The sequence below is a fragment of the Nerophis ophidion genome, linkage group LG18 (genome assembly GCF_033978795.1).
Source record: "Nerophis ophidion isolate RoL-2023_Sa linkage group LG18, RoL_Noph_v1.0, whole genome shotgun sequence".
Classification (NCBI taxonomy): Eukaryota; Metazoa; Chordata; class Actinopteri; order Syngnathiformes; family Syngnathidae; genus Nerophis; species Nerophis ophidion.
In genome coordinates this window covers 948,328-963,628 of record NC_084628.1, presented here as the reverse complement: position 1 = coordinate 963,628, position 15,301 = coordinate 948,328, and positions in this window count along the sequence as shown.

Sequence of the window (15,301 nt, the reverse complement as noted above, 5' to 3'; positions counted from 1 at the left end):
GCACTCACGTCGTCTTATTGTACAAGTTCGTATTGATTTGTTTCCGACAATTTGCATAAAGAAACATTGCGTGGTCACTTTAAAACCAATTTGCATTTGTGAAAAGGAGTTGGAAGAAGCAGAGCTTATTTACTGTCTATTACTGATATTTTGTTTGCATTTAATCTTTCACATTGTTCCACTTACAATAATTAATTTGCTTAAAAGTTGCTTACTGTGTTACTTATCCAAAAATTAAGATGTTAACATAATTTGAATGAGACTAAATACAATAAAAATAGATAAAACTAATGTTAATTATAGAATGAGTCAGAATTGTATTTATTGGCCAAGTACTTTTAACATGTAAGGAATTTGACTTGGTACACGGTGCCCGCCGTTCAATACAAGAAACAGGAGAAAAGGAAACAACTACAAGAGAGCACAGTACCGTGGCGCCATCTTGGTATAAAACAAGCGGGAAACATTAAAGAGCAAAAAAGACATTAAAAGAGCACAGAGCTGATGCAACAAGCTAACTTTTCGGCGGCACCATTTCTACATACAGTTACAAAAGTAAAGCAACAGAAAAAAATCTAAAATGAGCAATAAATAAGGCCTGTTATCTTAGGATAGGATAGACATGATTTATCCCACATTGGGGAAATGATGTGGCTGCTGTGCAGTTCCAAAAACTCCACAAACAATAAGGTAAAAAATAATTTGGGAACATCAAAGAACATAAGGGACATGAAAGAACAAAAGTTGTCTCTTCAGCGGCAACATACAGCCATTTTACAAAGGTTAAAATGGCGGAAAAAAAACAAAAACTTGCAATATTCCATATTACGCACATACGATTACGCAACATGCAAAGACACACAACAACAAAAACACAATTTCAAGGTCACTCACTGTACACAGCAGTGAGCGCATATGCACACATATGTATAAACATATATACGCACATATATGCGTGTATATATGTGTATATATATATATACATATATATGTTTCCCACTTGTTTTTACATTATGTACGCACACATATGTACAAATATATATATTTACATATATATATATATACACATATATGTACATATATGTGTGTGTGCGTGTATATATATATATTTTTATGGAAGGGGGAAACATTAATAACATATATATATATATATGTGTGTGTGTGTGTGTGTGTGTGTATATTTATGTATATATACTTATATTAATATATATATTTATATACTGTATATATATATATATGTATGTATATGTTTCCCACTTGTTTCTGCAGTATATATGCACACATATGTATAAATATATATACACATATATGCGTGTATATATGTGTATAGATATGTTTCCCACTTGTTTATACAGTATGTACGCACACATATGTATAATTATATATATATTTACATATATATATATATACACACACATATATGTACATATATGTGTGTGCGTCTATATATTTTTTTATGTAAGTGGGAAACATTAATAACATATATATATTTGTATATATATATGTATATATACTTATATATTAATATATATATATGTATGTATATATATATGTATATGTTTCCCACTTGTTTGTGCAGTATATATGCACACATATGTATAAATATATATACACACATATATGCTTGTATATATATATATGTTTCCCACTTATTTATACAGTATGTACGCACACAAATGTATAAATATATATATTTACATAGATATATACACACATATATGTTCATATATGTGTGTGTGCGTGTATATATATATTTTTTTAATGTAAGTGGGAAACATTAATAACATATATATATATATACATATATATATATATATGTATATATATATATATATACATATATATGTATATATATATGTATATATACATATATATGTACATATATGTGTGTGTGCGTGTATGTATATAGATTTTTTTATGTAAGTGGGAAACATTATTTATATATATATATTTATACATATGTATAAATATATACACACATATATGCGTGTATATATGTGTGTATGTATATATATATATGTTTCCCACTTGTTTATACAGTATGTACGCACACAAATGGATAAATATATATATTTACATATTTATATATACACACATATTGTACATAACACTGTCTCTGAAACGCTTGTTTTCTTTTTGTGTCATTGAGTTGCTTGAGTGTAGTTCACTTTTACGACACTGGAGGGGGCATTGAACACATCACTATATCAGCAAGCTCTGAAAGTTACGCTGAACTTCGATGTCATTTGTTTAATTGACAGTGTGCGTCAATACAAAGTGAGTTACTTTATATACACTTTAATATAACCTGTTTTGTGCTTAAAACTATATTGCAACTCATTTGGTCAGTTTTATTGTTGTCTAATGGCTGTTTGGCATCAGGTTCACAAGCTAACTGCTAGCTAAATATCATACCCTGATTGGGGCCTGTTTGTAGCATTGGACATGTTTGTTAGCCCCAATTGACAATTTAGAATTATTGTTGTGATGCTATTTACATTCTAGTAAGTATTACATTACTTAGGGCTGGGATGTTCAAATTCTGTGGATTTATGTAAACTGTGTATACACAGCTAAGTAATGTATATTTAACAGCCATGTTGCATGCTTGTGCCTATATTTAATTGTATTGTGGTCACTTTAGTTAATTTACAATAATTGTATTTGTTTGTTTAGGAAACCACACACATACACAAATGCAAACGAACAACTCAATATACAATCGAACCTGCAAATCTGGACTTGGACAATCTATTATTTCTCCTGCACTCACCTAAATGAATAATTGCTGTCCTGACCCGACACCCTGAAGTGATTGCTAATCCATATTTAACCAGTCATAGTCGTCACTACAATTTTTGGTCCTTCGAGCCGGATACAAGCAACCACTTCAGTCAATATGTTCAGGCCACATGAGAGAAAACCTAGAGATATGGATTGTCCACAAAGATCAAGACAACCGCCATCATATCTTCAGGACTACGAAGTCAGTTGCCCTATGAGGTACCACGTCCCTGGTGATGAGCTGGCCAGACGAATGTCTTCTCCAGAAATTCACAGATCTTTCCAGAGCATGAGGGAGGAAAATTACCAATTGCGCCAAGATATCAAACATCTTACAGACATGATCCACAGTCTTCCCACAGCCTCCTCACAGAATCAGTCGCGGTCCAGACGCCAAAGGGAAGAAATATCGACAACACCAGCACATACTTGTAAGCCGACGCCATCTAGTGGTCATCAAGGCCCACGTCAGCCAGTAAGTGCCCCACCGGTGAGCAGGGATGATTCCCCATCTCCACAAGGCAACCGACCTGACACAGTCGAGGATCTAAGGCAGTGCTTGCAGGAAGCAGGATTAGTCACAGAGCACATTGAGTCACAAGCCACATCTGGCAGTTCAACTCCTTACTCTCAATACAATTTTGGGGTGACCGACATTAATGAGTGTCAACCACTGCTTTACTATGACAACAAAGACTGTCCATCACACAGTAAAGCCCACCACCAGTCCAAAGATATCCAACAAACACAATATAAATCTGTGCCAAGTCAAATATTGTCTGATGTCAAGTACCACCCGATTTATGAGGAAGACTACGTGCGCTATAATGATCGCTTCTATCAACATGATGTCCAATACCATCACCCTTATAGCACACATCTACCCCATCTAAGTTATCCATCCAGCAGTAATGAATACAGTCATCCTGCTAAGCCCTATAGACCAAGTAGTCCAAGAGCTCATTACGAAAGCCGCTACTTTGGCCGGGAAAGAGGTTACTCTCCTGATTATAGAGGCCCCCATAATGACAATAACCCCCCTGACCATGTATATGACAGTAAAAAAGGGGAACACAGATAGTCACCTGACCTGCCATATCATTTACCAAACCGTCAGACTCCATTAAGCAGAACGCCCGGTCTAGATGCCTACCGGGGACCTAAACCCACAATCCAGGACTTTAGGTCAGAGGACCCTCGTGAGTTTGCAAGACTTAAACTAGCCCTTGACAATTTACTACCAAACAATGCCCCAGAGCACTTTAAATTTCAAATTCTCACAGACCATCTCAAATGTGAAGAAGCATTACTTCTTGCTGACTCATACAGTAACAGTCCATTCCCATTTACAGACACTATGAGGGCACTTACAGAGATGTATGGTGAACCACAGCAGTTGGCACTAAAGAAGATTTCTGAACTGATGGACGGGCCCAATATCAGGACTGGTGACATTAAAGCCTTTAAATCATTTGCCCTTCAAGTTCGTGCATTGGTCGGGATGCTACATCAACTAGGAGGCCAAGGTTGGACAGAACTAAGGTGTGGGTCACATGTTTCTCGCCTCTTAGCTAAGTTGCCACAGGACCTAAGAGTTAACTTCCATAGATTTGTGAACCCCATCAATACTCCCATTCCAACACTGCTTGATTTGGCTGACTGGCTCAAATATGAAGTACGAGTTCAAATTAGTGGCGACCAACACAGTAGCACCTCATCGAGAGAGAGACAAACTCTGCCCAAGAGTCGACGTCCTGACTACAAGTTACAGAGATCCACTACTATCCTCCATGGTAGTGAGTCTAAGGAGTCAAGAGAGACATCAGATAAATCTCCAGTTAATTCAGTGAGAGAGGTAATTCAAGATAAGCCGAAAAAATACTGTCCCTTCTGCAATACTGTACAGCATTATCTGAACCAATGCAACAATTTTAAACTCTTGTCAGTGGAACAGAAAACACAGTGGATCAAGGAAAACCATCGATGCTGGAGATGCGGACGTGAACACCAAGCAGCAAAATGTAACCTCAAGGCCAAGTGCAAGCAGTGCGAAAGGAAGCACCTGGATGTCCTGCACCAGGTCAATACCAGCCAAAATGCCACAGCAACTGGTAAACTCCAAACACCTGAATCAAGCACTTGTTTAGTGAGTTCTGTGTCAGAGATTATGTACATTGATCGGCCAGCCAGTAGCCATCAAGTGTTACTCAAATTGAGTAGAGTCATCCTCCAGAGCGGCAACAAGGTACTTGAGACCTACGCAATATTGGATGACGGGTCAGAGCGCACAACACTCCTAAATGATGCTGCTGTTTACTTGGCCCTTCATGGGAAGACTGAAGACCTCGCCCTCCGTACAGTCCGGCAAGAAGTCTGCACCATCCACGGAGCAAATGTATCCTTCTCAGTATCTCCTGCATCACAACCAGGCAAGAGTTACAAGATTAATAAAGCTTTTACTGCCAGAGAACTGAATCTAGCCAGCCACACATATCCAGTCAAAGTTTTGCAGGAGAAGCATCGCCACCTGAAAGACATTCCACTACAGACCATCAACGATGCCCAGCCGCTACTGCTGATTGGGTCGGATAATCCCCATCGGGTCACTCCAGTGGAACCAGTACGTCTTGGCCCTCCAGGCGGACCTGCAGCGGTTCACACCAGACTAGGATGGACACTACAAGGCCCTACAAGCCTCTTGAACCACCAACTGTCCACACAGCAATGCCTTTTTACCACATGCACTCCTCCAGAATCAGAGTTGCTTAATCATGTGGAGAGGCTGTGGCAGTTAGATATCTTACCATACAGGAGTGAGCGTTTGATCACCAGGTCAAAGCAAGATGACCAGGCAGTCCGAATTCTTGAACAGAAGACCACCAGGATAATGGTTGATGGTGTAAATAAGTATGCTACTCCATTACTATGGAAACAACATATTCCATTGATTCATTCAACCAAAGAAGCAGTGCTGCCTCAGTTGCGTGCGACAGAGAGACGACTTGTGAAAGACCATGAAAAGGCTGTCATCTACTCTAGAGAAATCCACAAACTCATTGACGCAGGCTACGTCACAGCCATTTCTCCAATCAAGGCAGAAGAGAGCAACTATTCGTGGTTCATCCCCATCACATGGTGCAGCACAACGGTAAAAACCAAATAGTCTTTAACTGCTCCTTCACATTCAATGGACAGAACCTGAATGACCACCTCCTTCCGGGACCCACGCTTGGAGCTAGCCTATTGGGAGTTCTATTGAGGTTCCGGGAACATCCAGTGGCCATCAGCAGTGATGTGAAAGGAATGTTTCACCAAGTTCGCTTGCTTGAAGAGGACAAACCATTTTTTCGCTTTCTGTGGCGGGATGTTAAAGTCGACCAAGAACCTACCATATATGAGTGGCAAGTACTCCCTTTTGGCACAACATGCAGTCCATGTTGCGCCACCTTTGCACTCCAGACTCATGTCCAAAGACACACAGTACCTGATGAGAATGCTCGCCTATCAGTAGAGCTCTGTTTCTACGTTGATAATTGTCTACAGAGTCTCCAGTCAGAATATCAGGCGAAGCAGCTTGTAAATCGATTGCACACATTATTGAAGCAAGGTGGATTTGAACTCCGAGAATGGGCCAGCAACGTTCCTGCAGTCATCAAACACCTGCCAAAGGAATCTCGGTCAGAAAACAGTACACTGTGGTTCACACAACAGACAGCTGACCCTCAAGAGCGGACTCCTGGACTCTTGTGGCAGTGCAAAGCAGACACTCCGCTCCAAGCAGCATCAAAGTGAGTGCTCTGAATTGACAATGCGTAACATTTATCGTTTTCTTGCCCAACAGTATGATCCTTTGGGATACATCATTCCATACACCACAAGAGCCAAGATCATCGTGCAACGCCTTTGGGACAAGAAGAGAGGATGGGATGATCCCAATCTCCCTGAAGATTTGCTGCAGGCTTAGAGATCATGGGAAGAAGAGCTTCCTCAGTTGTTAAAGGTAACATTACCCAGGTGCTACACCGACCGCAACATAGACTGTAGTAATAGCAGCCGGACCATCCATGTCTTCTGTGACGCATCGGAACGTGTGTATGGATCCGTGGCGTACCTGTTGACCGACAGTGGTGATGGACAGGTTCAAATGGCATTTTTAGCAGCCAGATCCAGAGTGGCACCAAAAAAGCAACTTTCCATACCCAGACTCGAACTGTGTGGAGCCTTAACAGGGGCGCAGTTAGGTTCAGTACTAATTAAAGAGCTCACGATCAAGATCCAAGGGGTGGTATACTGGACTGATTCTACCACAGTCCTCAACTGGCTGCAGTCTGACTCCTGCAGATATAAAGTGTTTGTAGGTACAAGAGTTGCAGAGATACAAGAACTCACCGACATTAGAGCCTGGCACTACGTTGACTCAGCCTCTAACCCAGCAGATGATATCACAAGGGGGAAAACACTGACTCAGCTCATAGGAGTGAGCCGATGGAGTCATGGACCTTCCTTTCTCCTACAGCCATCTGACAAGTGGCCTAAAGCACCAGCTGATTCAGGCCCCAAAGAAAATGATGAACTGAGGAGGACTGTGTTTTGTGGTTTTACAGCCAGCTCAACTGATTCAAATATAGCTGACATCCTGCAGTTTAAAACATTTCAAGATCTTTTGGAGGCAACCACACGGAAGTTACACGGGGCGGCCGACAACACACAACTCACCGCTGGTGACTACCATGAAGCAGAATTGACCCTCCTGAGGCATGCACAAATGGAGACCTTTCCTGAAGAAGTATCACTGCTCAAATCTGCTAAGCCGCTCTCATCTAACAGTAGATTGCTAACCTTAGCTCCTGAATATGATGAGTCATCAGGCTTGATCCGTGTTGGAGGTAGGCTTAGAAGATGTGACAGCCTCAGCCAGGAAGTGCTGCATCCCATTCTTCTGTCATCCTCGCACCCAGTATCCAAGCTTCTAATTCAGCAATATGACACCAAGCTGCATCATCCTGGAGCAGAGCGTGTTTTTGCAGAGCTGCGCAGAAAATACTGAATACTGAGGGGCAGAGAAGCCGTTAGGAAGTACCAGCACAACTGTGTGGACTGCAAAAGGTGGAGAAGCAGACCACAAGTACCAAGAATGGCTGATATACCACCTTCTAGTTTGAGGCTTTTCCGACCTGCATTCTACTCTACCGGTGTCGACTGTTTTGGACCTATGCATGTTAAAGTAGGACGACATACAGAGAAAAGGTGGGGCATCCTGTACAAGCGTCTCACTACTCGTGCTATCCACCTCGATCTTCTACCCAACATGGATACCGATTCTTTCTTGATGTCACTCAGACGTTTTATTGCTCGCAGAAGGAAACCCTATGAACTTCTCTCAGACCAGGGAACCAATTTCAAAGGAGGAAGTAAGGAACTGCATGAAGCCTTCTGTGCCTTAGAACCTGCAGTTAAAGACCAACTTGCAGCTGAACAGATTTTTTTCCGTTTCAATCCACCTAATGCTCCACACTTTGGTTGTTCTTGGGAACGAGAAGTGAGATCTGTAAAGAACGCCCTCCGTACCACTTTGGGAGCTCAGACTGTGCCAGAGGAAGTGTTAATGACAGTCCTTATTGAAGTAGAGGGAATCCTCAACTCAAGGCCATTAGGTTATGTCTCCTCCGACCTCGCGGACCCGGATCCTGTCACGCCCAACTGCTTGTTGATGGGGCGGCCAGACTCTTCACTCCCTCAAGTGGTCTACCCTGAGTCAGAACTGCTGACCAGAAAAAGATGGCGTCATTCGCAAGTTTTAGCTGATCACTTCTGGAAGCATTACGTCAAACACTTCCTCCCCACCTTACAAGCCAGACAGAAATGGTTAACTGAAAAGGATGACATTACTGTTGGGACAGTAGTTCTTATCATTGATCAGCAAACGCCGAGAGCTCTTTGGCAAATAGGGACTGTGAAGAATGTTATTCCTGGAGCAGATGGCCGAGTGAGGACAGCTGTGATTCAGGTTAAGGACCGAACCTACACTCGCCCAGTTGTTCGTCTCATCAAGCTGCCAGCTTTACCTTAGGACAATATAAGCACCTAGTGGACAAATTGGTACACCAATTTGGGGGCGGCTGTACAAAAGACTGTCTCTGAAACGCTTGTTTTCTTTTTGTGTCATTGAGTTGCTTGAGTGTAGTTCACTTTTACGACACTGGAGGGGGCATTGAACACATCACTATATCAGCAAGCTCTGAAAGTTACGGTGAACTTCGATGTCATTTGTTTAATTGACAGTGTGCGTCAATACAAAGTGAGTTACTTTATATACACTTTAATATAACCTGTTTTGTGCTTAAAACTATATTGCAACTCATTTGGTCAGTTTTATTGTTGTCTAATGGCTGTTTGGCATCAGGTTCACAAGCTAACTGCTAGCTAAATATCATACCCTGATTGGGGCCTGTTTGTAGCATTGGACATGTTTGTTAGCCCCAATTGACAATTTAGAATTATTGTTGTGATGCTATTTACATTCTAGTAAGTATTACATTACTTAGGGCTGGGATGTTCAAATTCTTTGGATTTATGTAAACTGTGTATACACAGCTAAGTAATGTATATTTAACAGCCATGTTGCATGCTTGTGCCTATATGTAATTGTATTGTGGTCACTTCAGTTAATTTACAATAATTGTATTTGTTTGTTTAGGAAACCACACACATACACAAATGCAAACGAACAACTCAATATACAATTGAACCTGCAAATCTGGACTTGGACAATCTATTATTTCTCCTGCGCTCACCTGAATGAATAATTGCTGTCCTGACCCGACACCCTGAAGTGATTGCTAATCCATATTTAACCAGTCATAGTCGTCACTACACATATGTTCATATATGTACACACGTATATTTTTTTATGTAAGTGGGAAACATTATATATATATATATAGATATACTTATATATTAATATATATATGTATGTATATATATGTATATGTTTCCCACTTGTTTATGCAGTATATATGCACACATGTATAAATATATATACACATATGTATGCGCGTATATATGTGTGTGTATATATATATGTATGTATATATATATGGTTCCCACTTGTTTATACAGTATGTACGCTCACATATGTATAAACATATATATTTACACATATATATATATATATATATACACACATATATGTACATATATGTGTGTGTGCGTGTATATATATATTTTTTTTTTATGTAAGTGGGAAACATTAATTATATATATATATATATATATTTATACATATGCATAAATATATACACACACATATATGCGTGTATATATGTGTGTATGTATATATATATATATATATATGTTTCCCACTTGTTTATACAGTATGTACGCACACAAATGTATAAATATATATATTTACATATTTATATATACACACATATGTTCATATATGTACACATATGTTTTTTATGTAAGTGGGAAACATATATATATATATATATATATATAAGTGTGTCTGTGTTTTGAAGTTATACATATTTTATACAAAGACATGTTATTGTTATTTAATAGTCCAATCATTTTAGCCATTTTTCTTCACATTGTGCATTTTTGCTCTTCTTTTTCCATTTCTGCTTGTTTTTAGAATGTGCTAATAAAAATGCATTTTGCATGCCGGTAACCCTCATTTAACCAAAAAGAATAGCAATCAAAATTCTCCACACCGCGGCCAGAGTCGGAGACCATTGGTGGAAGCTTCCGGAAGGAGAGACGCGGAACTACCAAACATTTGGAGTGAATTTGGCGGCGGCGAGACTGTCTAAATCTGTTTTGGCGGTTGAGCATAAGCTGTTTTGTGACTGGATCGAGATGGAAGGGGATAGTGACGGGATGTATGAGGATAGTATGGAAATGGATAGGACTAGAGGGGAGAGAGGAAAGAAGGGGAGAGGAGGGAGTGAAGGAAAGTCGAGTGCTAAAAGAGTGCATGAAGACGTTGATAAGAGGAAAAGGGTTATGGTAGATGAATATAAGATAATTTATATATTTAAATCAAACCAAGATATGAATTACATTAGTTTTATGACACTGGTTAAGGGATTAAAGAAGGACATTGGAGAGGTGGAGATAGCGAAGGTGCTCAGGGACGGACGGCTGTTGATTAAATGCAAAAATGGAGAGCAAAAGAACAAAGTAATGCGATTGCAAAAACTGTGCAACAAAATAATAAAGGAAAAAAATCGAAGTGGGAGAACGAAAGGGGGCAAGAGGAGTCGTGACAGGAATCCCAAGAGGAGAAAATTTAGATGATCTGAAAAAAGAAATAAAAGGAGGAACTGTCACTATGATGAAAAGAATGATGGCATTTAGGAACGGTGAAAAGACTGAGAGCGAATCCGTGCTAGTGCAATTTGCTGAGGAGGTCCTACCAGAGAGAATCATGATTGGGTATTTAAGCTTCTATGTTAGAGCTTACGTGCCACCCCCAGTACGTTGTTTCAAGTGCCAATGCTATGGGCACATAGCTAGTGTTTGTCATGCTAAGATGAGATGTGGACGGTGTGGAGGAGAGCATGAATATGGACAATGTGGAGAAAATGAACAGGTCAAGTGTTGTAATTGTGGCGGGAATCACACAGCAGCTTATGGGGGCTGCATCATAAGAAAACAGGCAACAGAAGTACAGCAAATCAGAGTTGAAAGAAATATTACATACGCAGAGGCAGTTAAAATAAGAAATCAAGAAAGTGCAGAACAGGACAGAAGTGAAAATAGTTCACGAAATAAAAAAAACAAGAGGCAGCAAATACAGGAATTTCCATGGACAAACTAGTTGTATTCCTGGCTTACGTAATAAATTGTACAGAACAGGCTAGAAACAAGACTGAGAAAATCAAAATAATTGTCAAAGCAGCAGCAAAGTTTTTAAATTTAAAAGAACTATCCTGGGAACAGGTGCAAGGTGAGCTACAGAGAGTAGACGAGACCGAGTCATGTTACCACAATCTAACGCCATGTTAATTGTTCAGTGGAATGCCAGAAGTTTGATAGCAAACGGACAGGAATTAAAGGGATATATTAATAATATGAAAAATAAACCACATATAATATGTATTCAAGAAACATGGCTGAAGCCAAAATTAAACTTTATAATAAAAGGATATATAACGATACGTAAAGATAGGAATGATGGGCAAGGAGGAGGATGTGCCATATTTATTAAGGAAGATATGCATTATTCAATATTAAAAGTAAAGCAAGAACTAGAGATAGTAGGAGTAGAAGTATGGAATAATAAAGAAAGATACAAAGTACTAAACTTCTATAATCCATGCAAGAAATTAGAAATTCACCAACTAGAAACAATAATCGAGCACTGGAGTGGCAATATTATTTGGTGTGGTGACTTTAATGCACATAGCACAATGTGGGGTGAAAGGGATGAATGGAATGGGGATACATTGGAAGCACTTTTGGAGGAAAAAGAACTGGTGTGTGTGAATGATGGGTCGGGAACAAGGTTAGATGTCGTCACGGGTAAAGAAACAGCAATAGATTTAACACTAGTGTCACAAGGGTTAGCAGGAAAGGTGGAGTGGGAAGTAAATAAATACAGCACAATGGGAAGTGATCACTATCCAATCTTCATTCACATAAACATAAATCATAGGACAGAAAGCACTAGGATCGAAGGAAGATAGAAGTATAATCATGGTGACTGGGGGAAATTTAGGGAAATTACCGACATAACTTTAAAGGAAGTAGATATAAATCAAGATATTGAACAATTAAATACAGATATTACAAAGTGCATAATAGAAGCAGCCGAACAGAGCATACCAAGGAATAGTATAGGGAGAAGAAGGAAGATAGTGCCGTGGTGGACACAAGAGTGTACAGATGCAATACAAGAACGGAATAGAGCATTTAGAATATTGAGAAGAACACATAATTTCCAAGACATGATCCAATATAAAAGGCATCAAGCTACAGTAAGGTATGTTATTAAAAAAACAAGAAAACACCATTGGAGAACTTTTTGTGAAACACTAAATAGAACTACTCCTTTAAGCCAAGTGTGGGGAATGATCAAGAGAATGTCAGGGGTCAGAAAAGAACATAAAAATCATGTGATGAAAGATGGAACGCGGAGTGTGGTAGGAAATAAAGAAAAAGCAGAACTTTTAGCAAAAACCTTTGTTAAAGTGCACAGTAATGATAATTTGAGAAATGTAGAAAAACAAAAGAGAGAAGAAACAATTAGTTTAAATATTGAGGAAATGAAGGAAGACAACGATAATAGTTTTATCAACACTATGGATATGACATTTTCTTTGGATGAAATGGTTCGAATTTTAAAAAAAGTTAAAAATACGACGCCAGGGAAAGACCTGGTGAGTTATCAAATGATCAAAAATTTAGGTAGCATCGGCAAAGAAGTGGTCTTGAAATTATATAATAAGATATATGAAGAAGGAAAATTACCAGATGAGTGGAAAACAGCTGTAATAATTCCAATATGCAAGCCAGGGAAAGATCCGGAAGAGGCAGGAAATTATAGGCAGATAGCATTGACCTCAAATTTGGACAAAATAATGGAAAAAATTATTAATGAAAGATTAATATATTATTTAGAGTCAAAAGAAATTATAAAAAACTACCGAAGTGGTTTTCGCAAAGCAAGAAGCACAAATGACCCAGCAGTGCAGCTGGAAGAGGAAATTAGAAAGGGACAAATAAATAAAGAAAGTATAATTGCAGTATTTTTTGACATAGAGAAAGCGTATGATATGTTGTGGAAACAGGGGTTGCTGATGAAACTAAATAAGATTGGGATTAGAGGAAGAATGTACAGATGGATAAAATACTTTTTAACAAGTAGAACATTATTAGTAAAAATAGAGAATGAATATAGCAGAGAATACGAAGTGGAAAATGGGACCCCACAAGGGAGTATAATAAGTCCAGTACTATTTTCCATCATGATAAATGAAGTTTTTAGTGAAGTGGAAGGGTTAGTGGAGGTGGCATTGTTTGCTGATGATGGAGTGATGTGGAAGAGAGGTAGGAATACAAATCATATAGAAAAGAAGATTCAAAAAGCGGTAAATAATGTTCAAGACTGGGCGACGGCTTGGGGTTTAAGATTCTCTGTTGGAAAGACAAAAGTCATACATTTTACGAAGAGGAAAGTACAAAACAAGCTCCAAATAAAACTCTATGGAGAAAACATAGAAGAGGTACAAGTATTTAAATATTTAGGAATATGGTTTGATAAAAATATTAACTGGTCAACCCACATCAGCAAAATAGTGGAGAGAAGTAAAAAGGTGTTAAATATAATGAGGGCTTTGAGGGGTAAAGATTGGAGGGCTGATAGGTTGACATGGAAAACAATATATATCACTTTAATTCGATCTGTTATTGACTACGGATGCATTATTTATCAATCGGCTTCAAAAACACTACTTGGGAAAATAGACCGGATCCAGTCGCAGGCGTTAAGGTTATGTTGTGGAGCTACTAAATCTACTCCAGTGGCAGCATTACAAGTAGAAATGAACGAAAAACCTTTGGACATGAGGAGAGATCAACTCTCAGCAGTTTATTGGGCAAACTTAAAAGGATCCAAGCAAGGACATCCAACCCGTCAAGAACTGCCAAGAAAAAGAGAAGAAAAAAATGAATAGTTTTGGGTGGATAATAGGAGATATATGTATCAAAGCACAAATTGACAATATTAAAGTTAGCCCTACAGTACCAATTCCTGTAATACCACCGTGGATGTATGACAACCCAAAGGTAAACATGCAGTTACTGAAGAATAGACATTTAAATAGTTACCAGATAGAACATTGGATTGAGGAAATGTTTTTTGACAACATCATGATATTCACAGATGCATCAAAAACCATAAATAGTAAAGTAGGAGCTGCTGCAGTTATCCCACAAGGAAATATAGTGTTAAATAAAAGAATCAGTGATAAGCTATCTGTTTTTACGGGGGAATTGGTAGCAATTTATATGGCAGTTAACTGGATAGAGGAAAACAAAGCAAGGAAAGCAGTCGTGTGCTCGGACTCCAGCAGTGCATTGACGAGCATAAAAAACATAGCATCAGAAACAAGACTAGATATAGTTTATGAAATAGTTCAGGCAATCTACAGGATAAATAAAGCGGGAGGTGTGGTAACATTTCTCTGGGTTCCTGCTCATGTAGGAGTTGAGGGAAATGAGTTAGCTGATAGATACGCAAAACAAGCAACCACTAAAACAGAAGTAAACATGGAGATTAAGCACAGTAAAGAAGAAGTGAAGAGCATAATTAAGATAGAACACAATAAAAAGTGGCAGGATAATTGGAATAAGGAAATAAAAGGTAGAGAGTTTTACAAAGTCCAGAGGAGAGCAGGTGTCATGAGAGGAGGGGGTAGAAATAGGAAAGAAGAAGACATTATTGAAATATTATTATTATTATTATTGAAAATTATTAAATAGTTCAGGCAATCTACAGGATAAATAAAGC